We start from the raw sequence: 25646 nt of genomic DNA, 5'->3' as shown, positions 1-25646 counted from the left end.
TAAAAATAGAAGTAGAGTGCTGTGGGGGAGACTAGGCCGTGGTTGGCTACAGGCGCAGTCCGGTTGGCGTTCTGGAAGGTGGGGAGTGAAGGGATCCCTGTGAAGTGTCACCCAGGAGGCTGCACTGGCTTGGGGGCCTGTGAGGGGCACAGGTGGGTGAAAAGAAGTGGGGGAGCTGGAGAGGGATTGCAGCTTCCTTCCAAGACCTAACAGGTTTGATGATGTCCTGGGGAAGGGGGAGCTGGGTGGGGGCACTAAACATGGAAGCCAGGGCTCTTCCAGCATGTTCCTAGATGAAAAAGAACAGAGCCTGGAGTTTCTGGTGAGGGGACCCATTTTGCCAACGGGGGTCTCTTGGGAATCTCTCTTCCCACTTACTGTGCAATGTTTGTGTTGTACTGTGTTTGCTGTTATTAAACTCTTTAGCCGGGTGCCTGTGTGGCTCAGTGGTTGAGCATCTGCCTTTGGTTCAGGGTGTGATCCCGGGGTCTTGGGATCGAGTCCCACATCAGTCTTCCCTAGGGGAGCCTGCTTCTTTCTCTGCCTGTCTCTGCCTCTCTCTGTGTGTCTCTTGTGAATAAGTAAATAAATAAAATCTTAAAAAAAAAACTCTCTTGCATAAAAAATAAGGCTGCTGTGATAGGGGAGCGTCTGTGCGCTTTCACCTCAAGGCATGTACCTGTCGGTGGGGATGTGGAGCTGTAGGAGGGAGTGACGGGAATGTTCCATTTCCTATAGGCATGGGGGACACAGTGGTTTTGGGAGGGGGGCTAGTGAGTCTTTTGAAATATCCATTGTTTTAGAGAATTTTCAATGAAGCAAAATAAAACAATAACACTGAAGAGTATTCTTTCAATTTTAGGGCAATTTTAGAGTGAAGGCTATTCGCTCTGTGAAGTGAGGATCTGGCCCCAGTGGGGGAAGATGACATGACCGTTTCTTTGGCTCCCAACCCTCTGTGACCTTTCCTTCTGGGTGTGTTAAAAACGCCTGGCTCTTCAGTATAATGGACCTGAAGAAATGTGGCTAGTCCATTGTTTCAATTGAACATGGATTAACATCCCCGAAAGATGCCCTGACCAGACTGACGGTAATGCCTCTCACGGTCCCAGTGTGACATGGCACTGACCGGGAAAAGATGGGTCAGTGAAAACATTTGGAATTTGATGTGCTGTTTTCTTATTTGTTTATCCAGAAGAATCTCGGTTTGGGTTCTGCTCCTGGTCATTTAGCAAAGGTCTCAGTTTGATATATTGTCTTAGGTGACAAAAGGGGCAGAGGGGCCACCACATGCCCAGCAGAGGGCTAGTCTATTTATGCCAACATTGTTGAAACTGTGTGGCTTTTTTTTTTTTTTTAAATGCCATCCTAAGGAGATCACCAACACAGGTTAGCAGGAGGAGCTTACTGTCGGAAATCTGAATTTGATCCTTACCAGGGATTTTGCGTCTAACGGTGACATGAAAACCGGATTCTGACTCCCTCCCTCTGTCGTTTTCCTGTCAGCTTCCCTATTTAAGTCTGGTTAAAAATGTCTGCCCCAAATTGATCTGAGCAGGGCTCAAGGAATGAAGACAGTTTTCTGGCTTACTGCGGGTATACTTTAATTGCAAAACCTAATTTGATAATGTGTGGCTTCTCTGTGCTTTACAAAGACAGATTTTTAAACGTACATAAGATTAGATTATAGGAAGCCTGGGTCAGTCCCCTCACCGCCCGCGCACCCCCAAATCCTTAACAATTTCCTAGTGCTTAAAATATGGGCAAGGTGGGCAGCCGGGGTGGCTCAGCGGTTTAGTGCCGCCTTCGGCCCAGGGTGTGATCCTAGAGACCCAGGATCGAGTCCCACATCGGGCTCCCTGCATGGAGCCTGCTTCTCCCTCTGCCTGTGTCTCTGCCTCTCTCTCTCTCTCTCTCTCTGCCTCTCATGAATAAATAAATAAAATCTTTAAAAAAATATATAGGCAAGTTAACAATGGACATTGTGCTTCCAGTGTGTGTGGTGGCTCTAAACAGTTACGGGCTTTACGCATGTTGGAAGCACTAGAGTCATGTCCGTATCACCGCATTAGCTAAAGGAAGCATCTCGGATCATTACTTAGGAAGATCTCTTCCGCAGTGACGGGCCGAAGCACGGGCAAGGCCTACCTTTCTCTCCCTCCATGGTCGGCTTGAGAGGTGGGAGTGTGGGTAGAAAAGCCTGGAAAACCGGAGGGCTTCTAATTGTGTCTTTACAGCCAACTAGGCTACCAAAATGATTGTCTTTTTCTCTCCAAGCCTTACTGACCTGTGGCTAATGAGATTTGTGCTTCGATTAGTTGTAGAACATAAATTAGCTAATCAATGGCAACGGATTCACATTATTTCTCATCCATGAGCTCTGTTGCAGTGATCTGTATTGAATATTCAAATCAATTTCGAATACTCCAGATGATTCGGTTAATGTGGCCCGCTGGAATCCAGAGGCCTCTGTAGGCTCGCCGGAGAGGGCCAGGCCAGGCCCAGCTAACACCCTGGCCTCTCAGGGCTTCCAGAGCTCAGCAGATTGCCTTGGGTTCCCTTACCCACAGGTAGAAAGTTGTGTGTAAAAGGCAAGAGAGACCCCGGGAGAGCACACAGCCCGAGGTGGCCTCTTCCCCGAAAAGGAACGGGGTTAAGCCAACATCAAAAAGTAGGTGAGCCAATCTCGGGCTTTTGAATACGCAGACTTTGCAAAGAGTGGGTCTCGGCTCCGCATCTTCCCTTTTCCTTACCAGAAAGCATATCTCTGCGCTTTGCTGTGGTTGTCTCGTCTGTACAATTAACCGGCATCTTGGCATAAAATGGGAAATTTGTACAGTCTTTAAGGCATCTGTGGGCTTTATGGTAGAAGTTCTGTTAGTACTGAAGCCACAGAAAATTAAATGTTCCCCAAAGAACTTCCAGATGTGCTTTATTCTAATGGGGTCATTATGCAGTAAATTAAAAGGCAGGGTAAATGGAACTGTAAAATTTAAATTACTCTAAAACCACATCTCTTTGCTTTGAGCATTCATTTGTGGGGTTGCATTTGCAATAAATGTGAATTAGGCAGCTGCAATAACTGTTAATCATATATTTATAAAATAGTAATGAGGAAATGAATAGCAGAGTAAGACAGCTGCACATTTCTCTAATAGTGTGTCAACTGTGAACATAATAAGATGTGGAACATTGTTTGGTGCTGGGCTGATAATACAGCTGAATGTAAGAGATCGCTTCAGCCTCTTAACTTTACATGAAATTATACATAAAATCCATAAAAGCCCATAATAATGCATTATGCCTCTGAATTGTATTCAATATTTTTCTTTGCTTTGATTTTCTGAAATGAGCTCTACTTTCACCAAAGCCATCTTCCAAGCATCAGTGAGGCTTTTGTTTCAGGCAGTGTCGGGCTTCGAAGATTGCAATTGGTTTTAAAGGAAGCAGGGCCGGTGCAGGCGAGAAGTTAATGGTGGGGCTTTGTTTTGCTCTCTCAGAGTTGCTGTGCATAGCCAGAGGCATGCCTTGTCCTGGGTCCTGGGCTAGGGCAGGGGGTGATGACAGGCATCCCCAGATGCCCCCTCCTCCCCCCATGTCAGGATTGTGGCCGAGAGGCCACTCCCAGTCCACCAGAGACCTTGGGCTGCAGGTGAGCTTCAGCTACTGTCCAGACAAGCATCTCCTCTGGGGCCCAGGCTGGGGGCTCTTGTGGTGGAGAAAGGCTCACTGGTGGGAGCGGGGGGATGGCTGGTATTCGGAAGCCTCTGTGGCCTGGTGTTTGGACAGATCCCTTTGCAGTCACCATCTGGAAACTGGGGCCTTCAGATAGATTTCTCTCTGAGCGTCAAAAGGCAGGGAGGGGAAGGGACAGCATGATTGAGCGCTCACATGGAGAGCTGGGCCTGGGCTGATCTGCTCCACAGCATGGCTGGGATAAAGCAGGAGCTCCTTATAGAGCACTCAGGGCTCTGCATGTGCAGGGCCGACCAAATCTGTCCCATCCTCACATTAAACACCCAAAAAGCCACACTCTTGTGTTTGATGGCTTTGCATGTGCTATTCCCTTGGTCTGGAATCTTCTTGCCTGCTTGGTACACTCCAGTCATCCCCAGACTCCCCCCTCATGAAGCCTTCCCAGGCTCTTGGGCACCTTTTTCTTCTTCCCTGGTACTCATTGTACTATGTGTACATCTCCATTAAAACAGCAACCTTACTGCCACCCAGGGGTGTTGTAACTTGGCATCAGGGTTTCTCCCCTCTGACTAAGGGCTCCATGATTGCACCCTGAGGTTTAGTACTTGATATACCTTGTTTTGGAAGAATGAGTGGAGGATATAGTTACTGGGGATTGCTATAGGTTTGGAGAAAATGGCCTAGATGGGGTCCACATGAACTCTGTTGGTATTTCTGGAACTAGGGTGGGTTCCCCTTTCCTAAGGGCAGCCCTCAGCTCTTGGGCTGAAAGGTGGATGTCTGCAAGGGCTGAAGGAGCAATTGTGATGGATAGAGTGAGATGTTCAATGTGGGATGTTTCAAAATAGAATGTCAAGAGTCCATAACCACTCTCTCCACTGCACAGGACTTTCATAGGCCTTCACTGAATATAGTATATTGGAAGAAACTGGAGCCCACCATTCCCCACTGGGAGGGAGGGAGGGAGGGAGAGAGAGAGAGAGAGAGAGAGAGAAGAAGAAGAAGAAGAAGAAGAAGAAGAAGAAGAAGAAGAAGAAGAGCAGGAGGAGGAGGAGGAGGAAGGGAGGAGGGGGAGGAGGGAGAAGGAGATCATTACACACACATTGAATGTCCTAAACCATATTCATTTCCCAGTATTTCAGCGTTGCATTTTTAACCAATAATTTTTTTTATTACAAATATATAATTTGGCCATCATTACAGAAAATGTGAAAAATAGACTATGCACGAAGAAGAAAATAAACGTTACTCACAACCACCCCCTATCTGGAGATCATTCCTGTTAACATCCGACGCACTTTCTTCCAGTCTTTGTTTCATTTGGATTCGTATCCATGGATCCAAATACAATCATACTGTGCATAACATCTGAAACTGCTTTCCTATGTACAGTAGGACTATTTTTCATGCCATTAGATTTTCTTCCACCTCAAGATACGTCATTCAACATCATGCAACGTGCAACATAAGGAATTCCGTAATTTATGTAATAACCATTCTCCTTTGTTTAGAAATTCTGTAGCTTACTTAATCATTCTCTGCATATTTAACCATTCTCGTGCTGTTTATTTAGCCATTCTTCATTTGTTGAATATTTATGAACATTTTTTGCTCTTTTAAATAATGTCATTAACACCCTTAAAAAACCGTGGCTAATTTCATAAATAAAGTACGATGCCTCGGTGTAATTTTATTTTTAGTTTATTTTATTTCTAGTAAAGTTGAATTTCTCTCTCTCTCTCTCTCTTTTTTTTTGCTTACTTACATATATATATATATATGTTTTTTCTTTTGAGATGATTAAGTACAGCCTTATTTAATTACGGAACAGGGCCAGCACCGAGTGTTTATGGGATGCATTATTCATTTAGTCTTTGTATTAACCCCATTCACAGACACTGTGGTCCGCATGGAATAAAGGGGACCACAGCCCAGCAGGGTTGAGGGTCCTCCCTGGGACACGGCGAGTAGGTGGTGGGGCCTGCTACATAGCAATGCATGATGCATCATTTTTCTGCTGGGATGCTGATGGCTTTCTCTTTAATTTAATGGAGCTGTTTGCATATTAAGTATTCAATTTTCTGGCCATGTACGTACAGTGTAGTCTTTTAAATGGAAGCTGTCATGTCCTAGGGAAGGAACTTCCCCAAGAAAACCATTGCTCTTCCCATGTGACTTTGTTCAGATTCACCTATTTAGTGGCTCTACTTTTTGGGTTCTTTCCTGTTGTCATCTTGTGATGTCTTCACCATTTGCAGGGTGGGTGGAATGATGACTATTGCTTGTCTCATCATGTGAGGAAATTGAGGACTGTCCAGTGTCAGAGATTTGGCAGGCAATCCAATTAAAAACAAACAAACAAACAAACAAACAAACAAACAAACAAAACCACAAATAGCATTAACAACACAAACCAACAAATCAAAGGAACCAGAACAAAAAGATATCCTAATATGGCAAGTCAGTTGGTTTGAATTTTGGGTAGGCTTAACAGATAAAGTATAGAATACTCAGTTAAATGTGAATTTGGATAACCAATATTAAAATTACTAAAAGTGGTAAAAAGAAAAAAAGCACTTAAAAATGTTCTAGGACTATTTGACGCATACTTCCCCCCCCCCAACAAAATTATTGTTGTTAATGATTTGTTAGGAGCCTTTTAGACTTTTTTCAAATACAGTTTTATTGGGAGTCCTAACATATATAACAGATAAAAAGGGCATTTTAGCAGTATAAATTTATTTTAAAAGTTCAAATGAACAGTATTTTAAAATTGATCAATAAGAACCATAAAAATGTTTTGAATTTGGGTCTATGAGTTACCTTTGCAGCTTATAGCAGCCTCAGCTCCAATTCAAGTTAGATTATTCTTTTTCATGGCAGTGAATAAATTCTCTTGCAGATGGTAATTAAAAAAATAGCTTACCTTGAAATTGAAGGATACTCATCAATTAAACAGTACTAAAGGAGACTATTTATCCTGAAATGTGCTCAAAACCAAGTTGCAACACAGTTAATGCATTCGAGTATCTCCACTGCATTCAATTTTGGCAGGCATGTGGTTATGATAAAAAATATGAACAAAGATGAATTTGAATCAATTATAAAGACCCTCTGAGTCCTCAGAAGGGACCCATCCTAGAGTCAGACTTGGCGTAGGCTGCCCTCATCCATGGCTCTGGACGATGAGACTATGTTGTGAGGGGCTGGCCAGTGCCCAATACAAAATTGTCGGTTAGCTTGGCATCGAGAGGCTCTTCTTGAAGCATGTGCCCAAGGCTTGCTGTAGTAGCATCAGCGCTGGCTCCGAGTGAAGGCCTGTGTCATAGGAGCCTGTCCATGCCCGATCATGGTCTGCTTTTCCCTCTGGAATAGACATGAGTACCACTTACTGAGCAACTGCTAAGTGCCAGGCCTTGTGTGGTGACTTTACATCATTGGAAATGTACTGTGATGGAGAAATAAAGTGTGCTTACATTACTCTCAGGCAGAGGAGTGAGTGTGACTGGAAGGGACACTCCGGAAAGCCTATTAGGGTGGGTGACCAGAGCTGAAGGGCTTTCTGGGAGGGTGGGTCTGGTAAACCACATAGGCTTGGTTTTCACGAGTGGGCTACTCCTCTGCAGAGTGGGACACTGTCCCATGGCCTCCCTTCTGCATCCTCCCTACTAAGCAAGGCAAGATATGGCTGTGATGGCACCAGAGAATATTCATCAAGGAGCAAACGCATAGTCTAAAACATTGTTAGCCTGTTGGGGTATGTGGCCCTATCAGTCCAACCGTATTGGAGCGTGAGGAGAGCAGTAGCTTGAAGAAGGCTGATGTCAGAGGCCACCTCTTATAACTGTGAGCCAGGCTCTTAACCTTTCTTTTTTTTAAATTATTTTTTATTAAATATTTTAAATATTTATTTATTCATGAGAGACACAGAGAGAAAGGCAGAGACCCAGGCAGAGGGAGAGGCAGGACTTGATCATGACCTGAGCCAAAGACAGAAACTCAACCACTCAACCACCCAGGCGTCCTGGCCCTTAACCCTTAACCCTTCTGAAGTTCAGTGTCCTCACCAAAAAAAAAAAAAAAAAAAAAAAAAAAAAAAAGGGACAAACAGCAACAGTGGTGATCATAGTCACCAGTTAGAGGGAATACCTTCTTGTACTACATGCTGGACACAGTGCTGAAAGTGTTTCCTGCATTAATTCGTGTAATCTTCACATCTCCCCTCCCTATGGGATAGGTAATTTTATCACCCTGGTTTATAGATGAGGAAACAGAGGCACACAGGGGTTAAGACCCTTACGAGGTCACACAATGGGCAATCTGGCATCCCCATTCATGCTCTTAATTTTCGTGTTCTTCTGCTTCTGTGCCAAAAGTGTCTTGGGGTGTCTTCCAGGCCCATTCTCTGCTGCCCTGAGAATTGCCACCCCTGCCCCATCTCCATATGTTCTGCAGCCATGTTTATGCTGTGATCTGTCCCCTGGCCACGGATTCAACCACAGGGGACATCAGGCCCAAGCTGGGCTTTATGTTCTCTCTAAGAATATGGAGTTGGGACTCTGGGATAGAAGTTGATCTCCACTGTTTACTTAGACGAGTGGACCAGGTGGTAGGGGATGTCTCTGTTTTCCCAATGTCCAAAGCAGAGAAAGGAGGGAATGGGTATCCAATTTCTCCAAAGAAAGGGGTTCTTTTTAACATTAAACAGTGTCTGTGGACAGGACTTCTGATACTCTGATCTTGGAATGAATGATGATTTAGGATGCTTTAAAAGTCAATAGGTAGTAAACCTTAGCATCCTTCATGGATTAAGGTTAGTCAAGGTGGAGTCTCTGCACTGTGTTAATTTGGCGGGAGTATTCTTTATTTCATGGAGAAGATGCTATGCCCACGAGGCCATTTTTCTACATGGGGGTGCATAGGGATCCCAGGGAGACTCCCCGACAGAGCCCGTCTCCCCAGGAACCTCAGTCACATGGCTTGAGTTCCATTAGTGACGTTCTGGTGGCAACAAAGGAGACAGGTTGCACAGGTCGCTGTGGGCCTTGGTGGAGGACCGCTAATCCCCCCCCAGATCACTAGGCTTTGAATCTCTGTTTCTTTCTTTTTGTGTATCGGCTCCATTTAAAGTGATTAAAGTGGAGATCTGATTGGATAAGGTCATCCAAATTCCGTAAACGCCACTTCCACACAAATGAACGCTTGCAATCAATTTAATTTTTCAAATAAAATGATTAAATTCTATTATTGTCAGATCATTTTTTATTAAGAAAAACCTTTTAAAATGTTAATTATAGGGCCCCTTGAAACACTTTTATCTTCCCCGACTTTGCTCCTCGGCGGGACGTGTCTGCTTGTTCTCAACACCAACCAAAGGGAAACGTGGGCTTCCCTATTTTACAGCTGCAACTGTTCTCCTTCGCTCTAATATTTATGTGAATTTAACTTTAATTTTTCTGCCTTTCATCTTCTGAATTAGTCGCATAATGCACAGATCACTCCTTCACCGCTTCCTTCCTGTTTATTTGCCTTAACAATAGATTCATTAACTAGATTTGGGTGCTCAAGCCATGCGACCACATCCATTTCAAAGGAAGATTTAATGGCATTTCATATTTTTCTACATTAAGGAAGATTAAAGTATATTACAATACCCTTTACTGCCCTATTTTCTTCATTTTAGAAGTGGTCAGTTTTAACATTTTTTTCCCCTCTCTTTCTTTCATCTGCAGTGTTCGATAAATTGTCCGGGCCTTTCAGATGATAGTCCCAGCAAATTGAGTTCTATATTACAACTCGGACGCATTGTTTAGCCCATCAGCAGTCAGATAAAGCACCCCTATTCACACAAGACATCAAAAGAACAAATATATGTTCGAAGTGGGTAAAAAGAGGACTGAGGCTCAGATACTTCATTTTCTTAATTGTTAGTGATTATTGGGCTAGTTTCAGGGTGATCATTTTGCTAACGCTGAGCCTAGACTTATTTGCCTGATGTAATAGTGCTGTGAAATCTATATCCGTGTCTGCATAGATCTGGATCTGGATTCATGACCACGGATGACACCATTTGCAGACAGGGCAGGTGCAGCATCTTTTAATAGCCCGAGGGGCAGGCATACTCACATTTTAATAGTGGGCAGTAATGGGAAATGTGGGATCCGGACTCAGGCCTTTTTATTGCAGTTCTGTACCACCTTGTGAAATAGTCAGGAGACTTTCAGGCATTCTCAAACTAGAACAAGGGAGATATTAAGATTTAAGCTTTTTTAGTTTTATTTTTCGTAAGGTAGGGGAGGTCAAAGCTGTCGGGTAGCCCTCAGGCCGAAGTTTTATTCGGGTGTGCCATCTATCAACCCAGATGGTCACAGGAAGCCCTCCCCCATCTCAGTAAATGCGGTGCAACCTCGCTGGACACGGAGTCTAAACAAAGTTTGGAGATGTTGGCACGATGTGGGAGGAAAGGGCAGAAGACAGATTTTACGACAGTACAATCATGGGGTGTGGGTTTTAGGCAATAAGCAGGTAGCCTAGTTTTCTCAAAAGAAAAAAGAAAATAATGGAAAAGTGTAACATTCATTCGGAGGCCTCAAAGGCATAAAAAACCCAATTCCAACTGTTATAGGTCCCTGCAGGAGTCTACAAAAGAACTAAGCTTTTTAAGTAAGAAAACTAGATTCTGGCCCACAGGGCCCTGTCACTGCTGCTTAATGGATGAAACTCTTTGGATATAAATATGCTGTTTACTTCTCAGCTTCAGCTTTCATAAAATATAACCTTTTTATGATTTACGACCCACAGAAAAACTGGAGGATGGATTTTTAGCTCTGAATTGGTTGGGTGTCAACAAGAAAAATATAGACAACATATCGAAGTAGCGGGGTGTTAATGCCACACAAAATGATGAAATTATTTTTGTTTAGAAAAGTTAAGTTTGTTCTTAAAGTTGTTGGTGGATGGCAGTTGTGAGAGGCAGGGCTCATGAAAACCTGTGAAATGTCTTCCATTTTCTTGTGCTTGGCCAATGGCTTACACGTCTGGTCATCTAGACTTCAGTCTTCAATCAGTAATGTCTTCTCGAAAAGTTTAGGCTAGCCACGGAGTCTTCAAAAGTGGGAATGGTCCTTCTTTGTCTGTATCACTCACTGCTACATTTTTGGTTGTGTTTTCCAAGATCAACGTAGGAGCTGCCCTGATCCTGCACAGAAGAGATGACAAAATAAGACTTTTTTTTTTTTCACACAGATGACCCCAGAAATGAAAACCAAAAGCCAAGATAAGCAAACAAGTTAAACCCTCAAATAAGCAAGCGACCAAAAGCAAAACTCTCAAATCAAAAGCAACCACAAATTCCCCAGTGTATATTCACAAAGACCAACCTAGTCCTCAAACACTAGACTGGAAAAAGATTGCATGCTCATTTGTCATTCAGGGATTTCTATTTGTTTTATGGATTTCTTGTCTGGCATATAAAGATATATATATATATAAATATATATATGAATATATATTTATATGAATATATATTCATATATATAAATATATGAATATATATAAAGATATATATATAAATATATATGAATAAAAATATATATGAATATATATATAAAGATATATATATAAATATATATATGAATATATATTTATATGAATATATATTTATATATATATTTCTGGCAAGAGTGGAACCACCACATGGAAATGTTTGGAGGTCAACACCATTATGGAATAATAAGGGAGCAGAAGAAATTCAGGATGGCCAGGGTATAGAGTATGCTTCGATTGAGCATCAGATCATAGTTCAGAATGGTGTCTCCCAATCTTTAGTGAGTGTGTATGTGTGGAGGTGTGGGGTAGGGTGTAGGCAAGAGCTCTTGAAAAGTATAGATTGCTGAGTTCCAACCAGAGAAGGTGCCGGACCCTTTTCCCCACCTCCCATAGCCCAGCACACAAGACCCAAAGCTGCTAGTTGGAGATCATTCCGAAGACCCATGAGAACACACCTCCGAGGCAGAACCTTGCATGAATCCCCACTCAGAGCAGATAAGGTAGACCTGACATTGGCCCAGACAGTGTCCAGGGATCATGGCAAACCTTGAGGGGCAGTTCTTTGTAACCTCATAATCCCAGGAGGGTCTCCTTCAACCCTAGAGGCCAACTTTAATTCTCAGACGTCTCCTAGCACAGACCGAGAGGTTCATTCTGCCCTCCGTACAAACAGCTTCCATTTACTCAGCCCACATTGGGTCCTTGCCTAACCTTGTGGCATGGGAGGGACGTAGTCATGTTGAAGACCTTGTTTCACCAGTGGAGGCTCCCAAACAGTATTTTGTTACTTTTCCAATTTAAATGAAATTAACTCCAATCCTCATGGCTCCAGTTTTAAGAATGCCCTTCTTTGCTTTCCAGGGACCTTCCTCCCAGGAATGCAGGGTCCATGTGTAGGCCAAGGGATCAGTCCTGTGATTGTCTCCTTCCTATATTTTATATCAGTTATCTGGACATGACCAGAATTGCACATGGTATCTAAAGCATCACCATTGCCGTCGTTGTGGTCATCATCATCATCATTATTATCATCACCGTCACATCTTGAGAACTGTTTAATGTACACAACTGCACGTATCCCCGGAACAATCCTGAGGGATCTGTGGTGTGGGATGATTGCCTCCATTTTACAGGTGCAGAAACTGAGATTTAGAGGTTATAGCTTGGTCAGGATGACACAGAAAGTGCGATCTCTTGCACACAACGAAGCTAGCTGCCCCTGGCAAAGAGATGTCAAGAACAAGAGCTGAGAATGTTTTGGGGTGAGGACACCAAGCTGGCAGGCTCTCTCTGCTGCATAGCAGTGCCTTGCAGAGAAGGATATACCAACTACCAGATCTGTTCCAGATGAGCTAGCTGCCCTTAATTTCTCTGGGTCAGGGAGAAGGACCCATCCAAGGGGGTGGGCACAGGCTGCAGAGCTGGGAAGACAGAAGTCTCTTTGCCATCTTCAGGGCTCAGTCTAGAAATTTTGGTTGGTCAAGGAAGAAGGAAGCAGGTTTGACTCAGACTGGGGAGATGCTGAGGGCGGAGCTGAGGGCTACTTATGTGGGATCTCTTCCCTAGGATCCTGACAATGCCCTTGAATTATTCTTCCCCAAGACCTGGGTCGGGAAACTTGCTAAGCATTCTGAAAGCACTGATAGCTCAGTGTGGCCCTCAAGAGAGGTTTGCAGACCTGTCGTGGGAGGGCCTGCAAACGGGTGGGGGATGAAGTGTCCTCACTGCTCGGGGCCGCAGGGCTTTGGGTATGAGGAGCCAAGATGGGCTTCCCTTTGTGTGTCCTACTATGGTGCTGGGCATCCTGGTATATATTAAAAAAATGGAGATGAGCACCTTTCCTGCCCTTGGGGAGAGGATGTGTGTGGGAGAGTGTGTGAGCATTTCACCTCCGGTGAGAGGTCACATAATGCACTCATCAGAGGAGCCCGTGAGGCACCAGCCCAGGAATCACCCAGGTGAGGGTCTGAGGACCAAATGGGGCACAGAGTGGGGGTTGGATGGAGGAAGGAGGCCTCTTTAGACTGGGATGGGCAGCCTGGCTCTGGGCTGGGGTGAGGCAGGACGTGGGGTGGAGGTGCTGGTGGGACCACGCTGGGGAGCTGGGGACCAGGAGCCAAGGCAGGAGCCGACGTCGAGTGACACAGCTGTTGAGAAGCCAGCAAGAGGTTTAATCTCTTTCAGTCTCACTCCCTTCATCTAAAAATGGGGCTCATAACATGTCCCTTCACACACAGCGGTTGCAGGCAGGGTGGGAGTTGTTTTCTTAGTTGAATTAGTTCTGGTCTTGGTTTTAGTCTCTTCCAGTGTGAATTTCCAAATGAGGGCCTGGGGGTGCGCAGTAAATATTTGTTAAGCTCTTGAAGAGGGGAGCAGGGGCTCTTGTGGCCTGCAGGACAGGCTGGTTATAGGGATCGAGGAGCCCTGCAGGCTCGTCTAGATGTGAAGTGACAGCCAGAGTGGATGGGGGTCAGTCAGAGGAGGAGAAGGTGGGCTGAACAGAAGTAGTGGGAGGGGGGTGGGAGGGGGAGAGGCCATTCTGGGCTCTGTTCTCATTATGCCAGAGGTTCCAGGGTGACTTTGGGTGAGTTCCTGAGTCAGTTTCCTTGACTAGAAAAGGCTCTTCCAACTCTGATATGTGCGTTTGGTGTTCAACTACCATTGACCCAGCCTGCTCCCTGCCAGGCCCTGTCACCCAGGCCACCACGTTGTGAGATAACTGCCCATTTTACAGATATGGAAACCAAGACCAGGGTGCAAGCCTGGCAGTCCACAAATGCAGTGCTGTGTCCTGCTCTATCATTTTTGGTGGTACTCCATGGTCATAACCCCACAACCAAGGGATGTCGCCGTGCCAGGTTACAACAGGAACCTCAGGGGCGACCACAGAGCCATGGTCCCAGTGCTAACTAGCTCCCAGCTTCTTGTTAACCATTAGCCTGGTGCCAAGAAGTCCATGTTAGCATGTTTACGAGAGGTGGAGTGCAGAGCACTCCTAGGGGCCTGTGAGCCATGAGTCTTTCTGCATCAGAGGACAGTGGGCCAGGTGATCATTTCTGTCTCCTGCTCATTTCAGGATGTACTTGGTCCTGGAGAACTAAGATGAAGCTGGAAGTCAGGCCATTTGTCCCACAACAAAAGTCTCACATTTTTTCCCTCTCTTCCCCTTGGAATTCTTTCATCTTGGCTCAGAGGGATGTCTTTGGAAGGTGGGAGCTCAGACTCCCATCTCCTAGGGCTCCTTCTGTTGAGCTTTTAGGAAAATCCATTCCCATCGCTTTTTGACCTTCAGCTGTCCTCAGAATCCCAGACCCAGTTTCCAGCCTGGCCATGACACAGCCAACTAATATCCAAAAGGAACAATTGGTAGGGAAAAAATTTCTTGGTGCTTTAATTAAAAATCCATGTTTGGCATGTGTTCAGAGGCATATTTTTGCATCTTAAAATGTTCCTTTTTCCCTTTGTAGTTGGGCTTTGCTTATAAATAGAGCTGGCTCGGAGTCACATTAATTTAATTTTATCTGTGATCCAGATCAGCCTAGAATGCTATTAATTTGGAGTTGACTGCCAGCAGAAAACAGCATTCACTAATATCCACTTTTTAGCTAGGTAATCGTGTAGTAATTAGGATGCGTGTTGTACATAATCTTGATTTAAATAATCCTCGGTTAGTTTTTTGTCTACACAGATAAAAAAGCTATTTTGTCAGTATTTTGGAAGTAGGAAATCATCTTGATTATTTTAATCAAAATCAGCATTTGTGAATTGTGGCATTCTTTTAGGAACAATTAGTGTACAAGGCAGAGATTTGTCTCTCTGCCCTGTGTTGTAGATCTGTCTTGAATGCATTAAGATAGAGCAGAAGTGGCAGTCTTGAGGCCCCAAACACACACATCCTGGCCTCATCTCTAGGTCTTGGTGGCCTGAGGGTGAGCTTCGGAGGCAATCCCATGTAATCTCAAACTCCAGCTCTGTCACTCAGGAATGGGACCTTGGCAAGTACTTCTGTTTCCTCCTTTATCAATGGGGAGACTGATACCTGCCTTGGGATTAGTTATGGCATGTTGAGTTCCCTCCGTCCAGTGTCATTTCTTTATGCTTTATACGTTCTCTGTTGCATCTACTCAGCTCAAAAGCAGCCACAGACAATACGGAGATGAATGGGCATAGGTTCAGTCCACATGTCAGTTTGCCAAGCTCTGGCCTCCAGCAAGGCTTGGAATCAAATGGACACCATTCAGAATCCAGTCTGACACTCAGCTATCACGTGTGACCTGTGACAAAGTATGTAATATGTCCTTTTTTCCACATGAACCACGAGGTTAGAACAAGGATGAGATGAAGTACAGAGGAAAAGCTGTTAGCACAGAGCCTGGCACATAGCTCAATAAGTAGCCACTAATATTCTTACCATGATGGCCTGTGTCTCTTGAGCTTCACCCATGTCTTTCCTTTGATGTATAGAAGGTGACACAGGGGAATTCACAGAGCTCTGGAAGCTCTATGGCTGGAGAGGTTGGTGCGGGAGTGTGGAACGCTGGGGACCACTCCCATGACCATCGCTCAGCTTGGCAGAGTTGGTGATCACTTGTAACATGTGTCCTTTGCAGTCTATTTGTTGCCACCATGTTTGTCACATTTTGGTGCTGGTGATCTTAAAACAGCCCCAGATGCAGTGAAGTGCTGTGTGGTGTCCCTAAGCATAACAAGGTTGTAATGTGCCTTGTGCTAGGTAAGTTTCATTCAGGCACAAGTTACAGGGCTGTTGGCTTGGCCGTGAGTTTAAAGTTAATGAATAAACAACACATATTAAATAATATGTCTTTAAACAGAAATACACATAAAACAAAATATGTATTTACTGATTTTTGAAAATATGCCCAGAGGCTCCTAGGGACCTAACTCTGTAAACTCCCATAGGAGCAGGGGTTTAATATTTGCTAATTCAGTGTTTGTGGTGACTTTATCGACTATGAATACTACAGATAATGAGTATCTACTGGATTAGGTCATTGTATACCTTAGCAAGAATGATTCCAGTTGTATAATAAGAGTAGGAACCAGATGATGGTGTTTTGGGGATTGTATGGGAGGAGTAGAAATGTAGAGAGCAAATGTAGACATGTCCTTTGCAAAATTAAAGTGAGAAGGGCAAGAGAAGAGAGATTGTTTTACACATGGTACATGATCTGGAAATGATTGTCCATTGAATTGAGAGAGAAACCTGAAATTTAAGTTCCTTAATGGATCCTTTTGTTTTACATTAGCTGGACTCTTCCTGTCACTTTGGAGAATCTTTAAACTTAATTAAATCATTTAGTTTCTATCAAGAATTACCCTGAAGTGCATTACATGGAGTTGCCTTATTATGAGATGATATCTGGAGCTAGAACTTTGTGGCTCTCCATTTGAGACTTTTATTTGAATATCGTGTTTTTAAAACCTGTTCGGTTAGAGTTGCCAGATAAAACATCAGATGCCCAGTTAAATTCAAATTTCAGATAAACAACAAATATTTCCTTAGTGTAAGTATGGTCCATGTGTGACTTGCAGCATCTGGCAACTCTGTATGATGCCTTCATAAATTTGGTCTCTTTGTTTGGATTGGTGTCACTCTGGTGTCTGTGGAACTCCTATTTCAGGGGAGTAGAGGGTTCACCTGCCCCTCTCCCTCAATAAATTCCAACCTGACACATAGTCCACCTTTTAAGTTAGACTATTGCAAATATATTAAAAATCCAGCTTGCCAAGCATAGATGATAAACTGACATTCAGAAAGAAACCTGATTTCATTGTCATTTCCATGGCATTTATTCCTGGTAGCACACAAAGGAATGAGGCATACTTGATTATGGTTCTGGAAACCTGCAGATCATCTCGCCTTTGCTCCTGGCCTGCTGTGTGACCTTGGGTAGGTCACTTCATTCTTCTGAGTCCTAGTCTCTGGAAGTCAAGACATTAAGTGGGGGTGGTTCCTAAGGCCCATTGCAGCCCCAAAGCCCAATGAAGCCTTGAAAAATAGGCAGATAGGATGGTCTTAATTTAAAAACTAGAATTTTCCCATCTGGAAGGGAACTGACTTGATCATGATCAAAAAAAAAAAAAAAAAAAAAGATGCATTTTATTTGTTTCCTAAATGCTTAAAAACATGATTGACTGTAAGAAAGAAAAATCCCGAAACCCTTAAGGAAACATTACATTTTATGGAGTATCCTCTTTTCCATTGAGGAAACATTTGCAATCTGTTTGGGGTAGAGTAGTGTCTGAATCATTACTGCGACTCTGCACCAAAATCAAGAATTTTCTCCTGCTGGAGAGTGCCAGAAACAGATGCTGCTGCTTCTGGGGAGCTATGCAAATTGGTCCTGGCTCACAAACCTGTAGAGGCCAGCAAGGCTGAGGCCAGGGGCCACACACAGGAGTAATATGCATGGATGGTGACAGCAAAAACTTTCTGGTGCCCAGTGCTTCCTTTGTCTCCAGGCACTTGACACACTTTGTCTCTGATTCTGACTCTGGTGGCCAGCACACGGTAATCCACATGGCAGTGGCCTCATTTATTTCTCTCTTCTTGTCCGGAAGAGAGTTGGATTGGGGGACCAGGTTGGGGGAAGAATGCTTCATCTACTGAGGCTGGAGAAGAGAGATAAAATGCCTATTATCCTTATTCTAGGGATGACAAGGGTGAGGCTGGGAGAGGTTCCGAGGCTTTCTAGGTCTCCTGCATGCTTGCAGCATAGCTGGTGAGACCCAAGACTCTGGCTTCTGAACTGGGTTCCAAATGTGTCTCTAGCCTAGACGCAAGAAGGGAAGAATTCCAAAGATCTTTCTGATGTTGACACTTTGGTTCCCAGGAGCATAGAGATGAAGAGCTGTGAAGTCAAGAGCCTTTGCTTTGATTACGAGCTCCAGGAGGTGAAAGCCAATCTGTATTTCACACATAGATTGAATTTCTGGAAGCAGGCCCGGCAAACACTTCCATGCAGTGGACTCCCTGATTTAAGGTAGGAGGCTGTAATTAAATATAACCATCCTTGAGAATCACAACAGAAATACCACATGCTACTGAGTCTTTCCTGCTGTGCCTATCTCGGATCTTTAACTATAATGTGTGAGACATTTGCATGTATTTGCATGCATGCTTGATGTTTTGAAATGGTGCATCGCTTCAGGGATGGATTGTTTCGGTCCTGAGGACTTTAGTGGTACAAATGAAGCCAAGTTTTCCATTTGGAGGAGGCAATAAAACCCAAGAATAGAGATCCTGGGACCAGAATCTTAAGTTCAGATGGCACCTTAGATCCTTAGCCTCTCCTGGTGGGAAGCACCACCTTCTACTTGTAGGCAGGGCCTTTGCACCACTTGATCCCCTTGCTTGGGCTGTTTTCACCAGATTTGCTCCCAGGTTCATGAAGACATTTAGGGCTTGAGGAAGCGAAGAACCTGGCCTGAAGTGGGTGTGATCTCCAACTTGAGACACATTATCTCAATTTCCCCTTTTTTTCCTTAAGAGGGAGTGGACCTGGATAATCAGGGAACATAAGACTGATTTATTTCTGCAGCTGTGGAAAGCCAGGATCCAGAGAATGGATGATGAAGGAGGTAGGACTTGCCCAGAATGAGCTCCCAGCTGAGGAGGGATAAGAGGCAGGTGTCTCCCTAGGGAATAAAAAGGGGGGATCAAAGTTTGGCAAGAGAGTACTGAGTTTGAAATTCCCACCCGCCCCCTCCCCGAATATAATTGTGCAATTGTGAGAGTATAATTCCTCACTCTGAACTGTGAGAATTAGGCTGGATTCCTCTAATCAGGTATAAAGACTTGATTCAGTCAAAAGACTCGATTGTTGTGTAAACCTGCAAACCCGAAGTGTCAAATGGGTTTATATAAATGATCAAATTTATTCCAAAGCAATTATGGCTGATATAGTGGGGAATAGGAGACTGCTAAGGACTTCACAGGGAGCATCTCATTTCACTTTTACCACACTTTTGTGAGGCCCAGACTTACACTCATTTTCCAAGTGAGGAAATTAAGACTCAGAGGCTCAAGTAACTTGCCTGAGGTCACACAGCTAAGTAAGTAGTCAGTTTTGTTTGGTCTCAAAACTCAAGGCCTTTACCATTGTAATAAACCATCTGAAAAAGGAGAGACAAAAGGAGCTTGATTTGACAAAATATGTAGGACTCCGCCTAGGCAGACTTTGTAAGAATTACCATGATAACTAAGGGTGAAGATTTTACATTTGACTTCTAATTTTTAAATTTTATTTAAAAAAAAATAGTGCATCATGCCAAAGTGGGAAGGTTTCATCCATGTAGTGAATTCTCCAAATTATCATCTAGAGGTGGAATAGACCTGGGGAAATCATTTCATCCCACTAGGACTCCCCTTTCTATGGAGTATTTAAGGGGTATAGAACTCCAGGACTTTGAGAGTCCTCTTGTCCTGTGGATCTATTTCCAGCCCTTGAACAGCAAATTTTTCCTGGGAGGATAGCTATCCTTTCATTTTGCCTCTAGACAAAACTCCATAAGTGTAGGGTGTTCTTGAGCCTTGCTAGCGATGAATCTATAGTTGCCCCTAACCCACTGAGAACCCCAAGAGTCTAGCCCCTCTGGGACCCCAGAGGTGGGACTGGCTCAAGGACCCAGGAGGCCAACCCTAAAGTCACTCAGGAAAGTGTGGGCCGAACTGGCTCTTATGCCCAGGCTCTTGACCCTAGGTTTGTGGGGTTTTTGCAACAATTCACAAACACTAACTGGCACATGAGAAGAGGAAGCTGCCATTCCTGAGGTCCTACAGAATTGAGAGCTCATTATAAGGCACAGCGAGAATTATTTATGGCCTTGTCTTACTGAATCACTCTTGTGAAGTTGGAAGAATCAAGCACATCTTCCTACTGTCGAATCCTGAAAACCTTGACAATGGTTATCAGAGGCTTCTAGGCTTTCCTTTTTCAAGGTTAAGTTTCTTTATTTTAGGTGGGATGATGGGAGAGACAGGAGCATCCAGGAAGAAATGAAGGGGATGGTGGAGGGTCTGGAAGGCCAGATAACAAGTCAAAACAGACTGGGGGGGGGGGGGGGTTGGGCACAGTCATTCTCTGCAAGTACACAAAGGGATGCTGCTCCCAGGGAGGAACTGGTTAATTTCCTAATAACCATTAAAAAAGGCTGAACTAAAACTAATGAGTAGACCAGATGAGCCTTGAGCTACCTCTCAAGTCAGAAGTCCTATGACTTGCCATGTACAAATCCCCCTTCCTATTCTTTAATTACTCTGATCATTGTCTGCAGACTCTCTCCCTCCTGCCACATAGGGACCAAAATGGATCCCCATACTCTAATGTCTGATTAAAAAAAAAAAATAGCCAGAGATACCATTATAACTGGCACAGGAGCTACAAGACAGCACAATTCAGCTCCTTCATTTCCCTAATAATGAATAAAATCACACCAGCAATTTCCCCTTGAATACATTTGTCAATCAAAGACCCAACACTTAGAGAGCTCCCCCCCAGAGTGTCCTCCAGGTACTATCTGTAAGCGAGAGGAGGCACACTTCTCAGCATCGTTATAACTGGAGCAAATAGGCTGAGGGCTTGTTTAATTTTTTAAAAGAGGGTTCTCCAGCTTTTGGCTGGTCTAATGAAAACTGGTCTGTGTCTACTTTGACTGAATCCTTTGCACAATGACACTGCCCTGTTCTATAATTTCTGCTAATTGCCACTTGAACAAAAGCCACATTGTATAGCTTCTGGACTGCTCTGTAGTCTCAGAGTAGAACCGGCCAGAATGTCTAAAGCAGTCTCATCGTGAAAGCTTCTTCCCCAGGACTGACTGTATTTATCTATATTGTGGTGGCTGAAAGCCGATTTTCAAACTGAGTCTGAGTATGTTCCATAGAAGAAAAATTTAAGCAGAGACCCTGAGTTGGAAATTCAAATATTTCCATGCTGATGACACCACCTTTTAATATTTTGGTAGAGTAGGAATAATTGTAACTTAATAAGTGAAGTCTTCAAGAATTTCTTTCTTTCTTTCTTTCTTTCTTTCTTTCTTTCTTTCTTTCTTTCTTTCTTTCCTTCCTTCCTTCCTTCCTTCCTTCCTTCTTTCTTTCTTTCTTTCTTTCTTTCTTTCTTTCTTTCTTTCTTTCTTTCTTTCTTTCTTTCTTTCTTTCTTTCTTTCTTTCTTTCTTTCTTTCTTTCTTTCTTCTTTCTTTCTTTTCTTCTTCTTTCTTTTCTTTTCTAACATAGGCTCTATACTCAATGCGGAACCCAAATGTGGGGCTTGAACTCACTGCTCTGAGATTAAGATCCAAGCTGGGGTCACGAGTCTGATGCTTAACCCATTGAGCCATGAAGGCACCCCAAGAATGTCTATTTTGAAATGAGCTCATTTGCTTTAGAAATTTAAGAGATTTCATTGGAGTTTGTAGTGTTCAGAGGTCATAGTGAGTAAAATGGTGAAGTTAGAGGGTTCTGGCATGAATTTTCTCTGTGACTTTGGGTTCTCACTGCCTTCATGAATGTTTTCTGGCTGTGAAGGGCCCTGTAATGAGCTTAGATGATTAGCCATGACCAGAGAACCTTTCGTGCATGGGGTCTTGAAAACAGAGGCATGAAATTGTAGGGTTGGGATAGAGGTCATTACGGTCCAGCCACTCAACCATCCATTTTAAAAACCTAATTTCAGTATCCTCAGACTCACTCAGAGATTGGCCACCTTTGAGGACCTGATAAAAACTATGAAAACTATTCCCAGTTTTCGGTATTTCACAGACACGTTAAAAAGTACCTTAGCTCCTCTATCACTCAATTTAAGAAAATCTAGCCTGGATAAATGTGGTTGATCTTCTGGTGACTGGGCTGGGTGAACTGCTATAGACTTTGTATTTCACAAAGCAATAACTGTAAAAAAAGAGAGAGAGAGAAGTTTTGAGATAGAGTTGCCAGTTTTTAATTTTGCAGGGTAAAGACATAAAAACAAGATCATCAACTCACCACTATTCCATAAAAGAAAAAAAATAAAAAATAAAGTAGTAAAGATACAATCTTGGCATCAAGGAGGATCCTTTAATTGAATAAATCTTTCTTTATTAGGAAAAGATTAAAATTTTCTATTTTAAAAAATTCACTCCAAATTTATCAAGCAATAGTCCTGGTGTTTGGCTACCATAGCTGTACGGATTTTGGCCATTTCTTTCTTTGGAAAACAGTATAGAAGCTACACAGGAGAGTTTTTGTTCAAGGAGCAACTGGCAGGCACAGTGGAACAGGGCAGGGGCACCATGTGAAGGATTTAACCAAAGCAGATTCAAATCCCTTGTGCAGCATCTTTACCCACCCTTTTCTTGGTGGCTGTGTACCTTTTCCTCACCACAGGCAGTGGAGGGAAATTTACTGTGTCCAAGACTGAATTTTGAGGTTGCTGTAGAATAATGGTGAGCTGAAACCCAACACCCACCCATTGTCCCTTGTTCTACCCTGGGCCATAGGAAACACATTTCATTCCTTTCCCTGTGACAGCCCTTCACAGACCTAAAGACAGCCAGTCTGTCCTTCCTTCCCTGAAGACAGCCAGTGTGTCTTTCCTCCCCACTCTTTTGCCCTTCACCATGGGAAACATTTCTAATCCTACCATAATTTCAAGGCAATTAATCATCCTGATGGTGGTACCCTGGCATTCAGTTCGATTTGTCTTAAAATGTATTGTACAGAACTGAACTCCGGACCTTGGAGAGACTCAGCTGTCTTAGAGGAGAGGAGAATTATTGCCTCCCCCTTTTGTTGGAATGTTGTTTTGTTTGTTTGTTTTTAAGTAAAAAAAGTCTTATTTTTCTGATTTTTAAACTCAAATTGAACTTGTGACTAAAGCCAATAAAGTTTTTATTCTTACATGGCCCTTCTGTTGGTTGTCTCATTTCACAAATGTGCTCATTTCATCTTTTTTCCCCCAATCCTGTTTCTGCCCTTACCACTCTCAATTATTGTCCAAATTGATCCCTTATGAGATAGGCATTACCCTCATTCAAAACCAGACAAAAACAGTACAGAAAACAAACCAAAACTATGTTCAATACATTTCATGAATATAAATGCAAAAATGCTTACAAAAGATTAGCAAACTGAATTTAGCCATACAAAAAAAGGCTAATACATCATGATCAAATGGGGTTCATACCAGGAATATAAGGCTAAGTTTAAAATTAAGAATCAACCAACATATGTGGTATAGGCAGGGTCCTGCATTGGTCTTCTGGAGGAAGGTCTCACCAAATGAAATCTTACCATTTACAACGATGTGGATGGAGCTAGAGAGAATGTCAGTCAGAGAAAGACAAATACCATATAGTTTCATGCATATCTGGAATTTAAGAAACAAACAAATCAACATAGTGGGGAAAAGAGAGACAAACCAAAAAGCAGATTCCTAACTGTAGAGAGCAAACTAATGATTACTGGAGGGAGGTGGGTGGGGAGATGGCTTAAATAGGTGATGGGTATTAAGGAGGGCATTTGTGGTGAGCACTGGTATTGTATGTAAGTGATGAATCACTAAATTCTACACCTGAAATGAATATTCAACTGGAATTTATTTATTTGTTTTAAAGATTTTTTTTTTATTTACTCAAGAGAGATACACAGAGAGACAGAGACATAGGCAGAGGGAGAAGCAGGCTCCCTATAGGGAGCCTGTTATGGGACTAGATCCTTGGACCCAGGATTACATCCTGAGCTTAAGGCATATGCTCATCTCCTGAGCCACCTAGGCATCCTTTAACCTGAATTTAAATAAAAACTTGGAAAAAAATAAAAAATAAAAATCAACCACAGTAAGTCACCATTTGGCAGCATAAAGTAGAAAAGCCATATGATAATTTCAGTTTATGTGGAAAAAATGTTTGTAGTCAACACACATTTATGATTAAAAACAACAACAACAACCCCAAAACTAACTAGAGACAGAAGGAAATGTCTTCAATTTGTTAAAAGATATCTATGAAAAACCTATACTGTATATCATACATAATGGTAAAAGACTAGCTACTTTTCCTGTAAGATTAGGAAAAAACGAGGATGTTTGCTCTCACCTCTTCTATTCAGCATTGTAATGGAAGTCTTGGCCTGTACAATAAGACAAGAAAAAGAAATAAGAAGCATCAGTGTATAAAGGAGGAAGTAAAACTATCATTATTAACATGATTGTTATGCAGAGAATCCTAAGAAATTGACAAAAAAAAATCTACTAAAATTCATGGTAAAATGTAGGCACAGATCACTGTGAAAAAATCAATAGTATTTTTATACACTAATGAACAATTGAAAAATTAAATTAAAATACCCTTTCCATGACATAAAAACACTAAATACTTAGGGGCAAATATGAAATACATATCTTTACTGAAAACCTTAGAATGTTACTGATGAAATAAGGAAACTAAATAAATGAAGAGCTATACCATGCTCATGGATAAGAAAAGCCAATATTGTTTTGATTTCAGTTATCTCCCAAATAAATCGGTTGATTCAATGGAATAGCAGTCAAAAATCTCACAGCCTTTTTTTTTTTTTTTTGGTAGAAATTGACAAGCCAAAAATAATTTAAAAATAAAGTTTATTTATTAAACTTTGAACTTATTTCATTTTAAGACTTACTGTAAGCCTATAGTAAAAAAGTAGCTATCCTATCAGCATAAATATAGAAATATAGATCAGTGGAACAGAAGAGAGAATCCAGAAATATACCCAAATATCTATGGGCAAGTGACATTTGACAAAGATGCCAGAAAACTTTAGTAGGGTAAGGATAGTCTTTTTCAACAAATGGTGTTGCAAAACTTGATATCCTTGTGGGAAAAAAAAATGAACTTTGCTCCTGACTCATACAACAAATATGAAGATGGATCATGGACCTAAATGTAAGGGTTAAAACTCCAAAACTTTTAGAAAAAAAATATGAGAAGATCTTTGTGATTTGAGAGTAGGCAAAGTTTCTTAGGCCACAAAAAAGACAAACCTTTAACAAAAAAATTGGTAAAATGAACCTCATTAACATTTAAAACCTCTGTTCTTTGAAAGATGCCATTAAGAAAATGAATAGACAAGTCCTAGACAGAAAATATTTGCAATATATATATATATATATATATATATATATATATATATATACTTAGAAAAGGTCTTGTATTTAAAATAGACAAAGAACTCCTATAGCTCAATAATGAGAAGACAAACAGCTTCATTTCTTTAAAGATTTTATTTATTTACTTATTTCTTTGAGAGAGGGAGAGAGAATGAGCATGATTTGGGGGAATGGCAGAGGGAGAAGGACAAGCAGACTCACTGCTAAGCTGGGAGCCTGACGTGGGAGTCCATCCCAGGACACTGAGATCATGACCT

General features: G+C 42.5%; 1 long non-coding RNA gene across 3 annotated transcripts in view; it reads left to right on the top strand.

Moving 5' to 3' along the window:
- The window catches only part of LOC144300983 (uncharacterized), an 87840-nt gene that overhangs the window by 45703 nt on the left and 16491 nt on the right, over positions 1 to 25646 (top strand). For all 3 annotated transcript variants that reach the window (XR_013367730.1, XR_013367731.1, XR_013367729.1), the window contains exon 3: positions 18099 to 18248. This is a non-coding gene — a long non-coding RNA (uncharacterized LOC144300983). The remainder of the gene's footprint in view (positions 1 to 18098; positions 18249 to 25646) is intronic.

Source organism: Canis aureus, chromosome 29 (genome assembly GCF_053574225.1).
Source record: "Canis aureus isolate CA01 chromosome 29, VMU_Caureus_v.1.0, whole genome shotgun sequence".
Lineage (NCBI taxonomy): Eukaryota > Metazoa > Chordata > Mammalia > Carnivora > Canidae > Canis > Canis aureus.
This window is presented reverse-complemented; position numbering and strand designations above follow the sequence as displayed.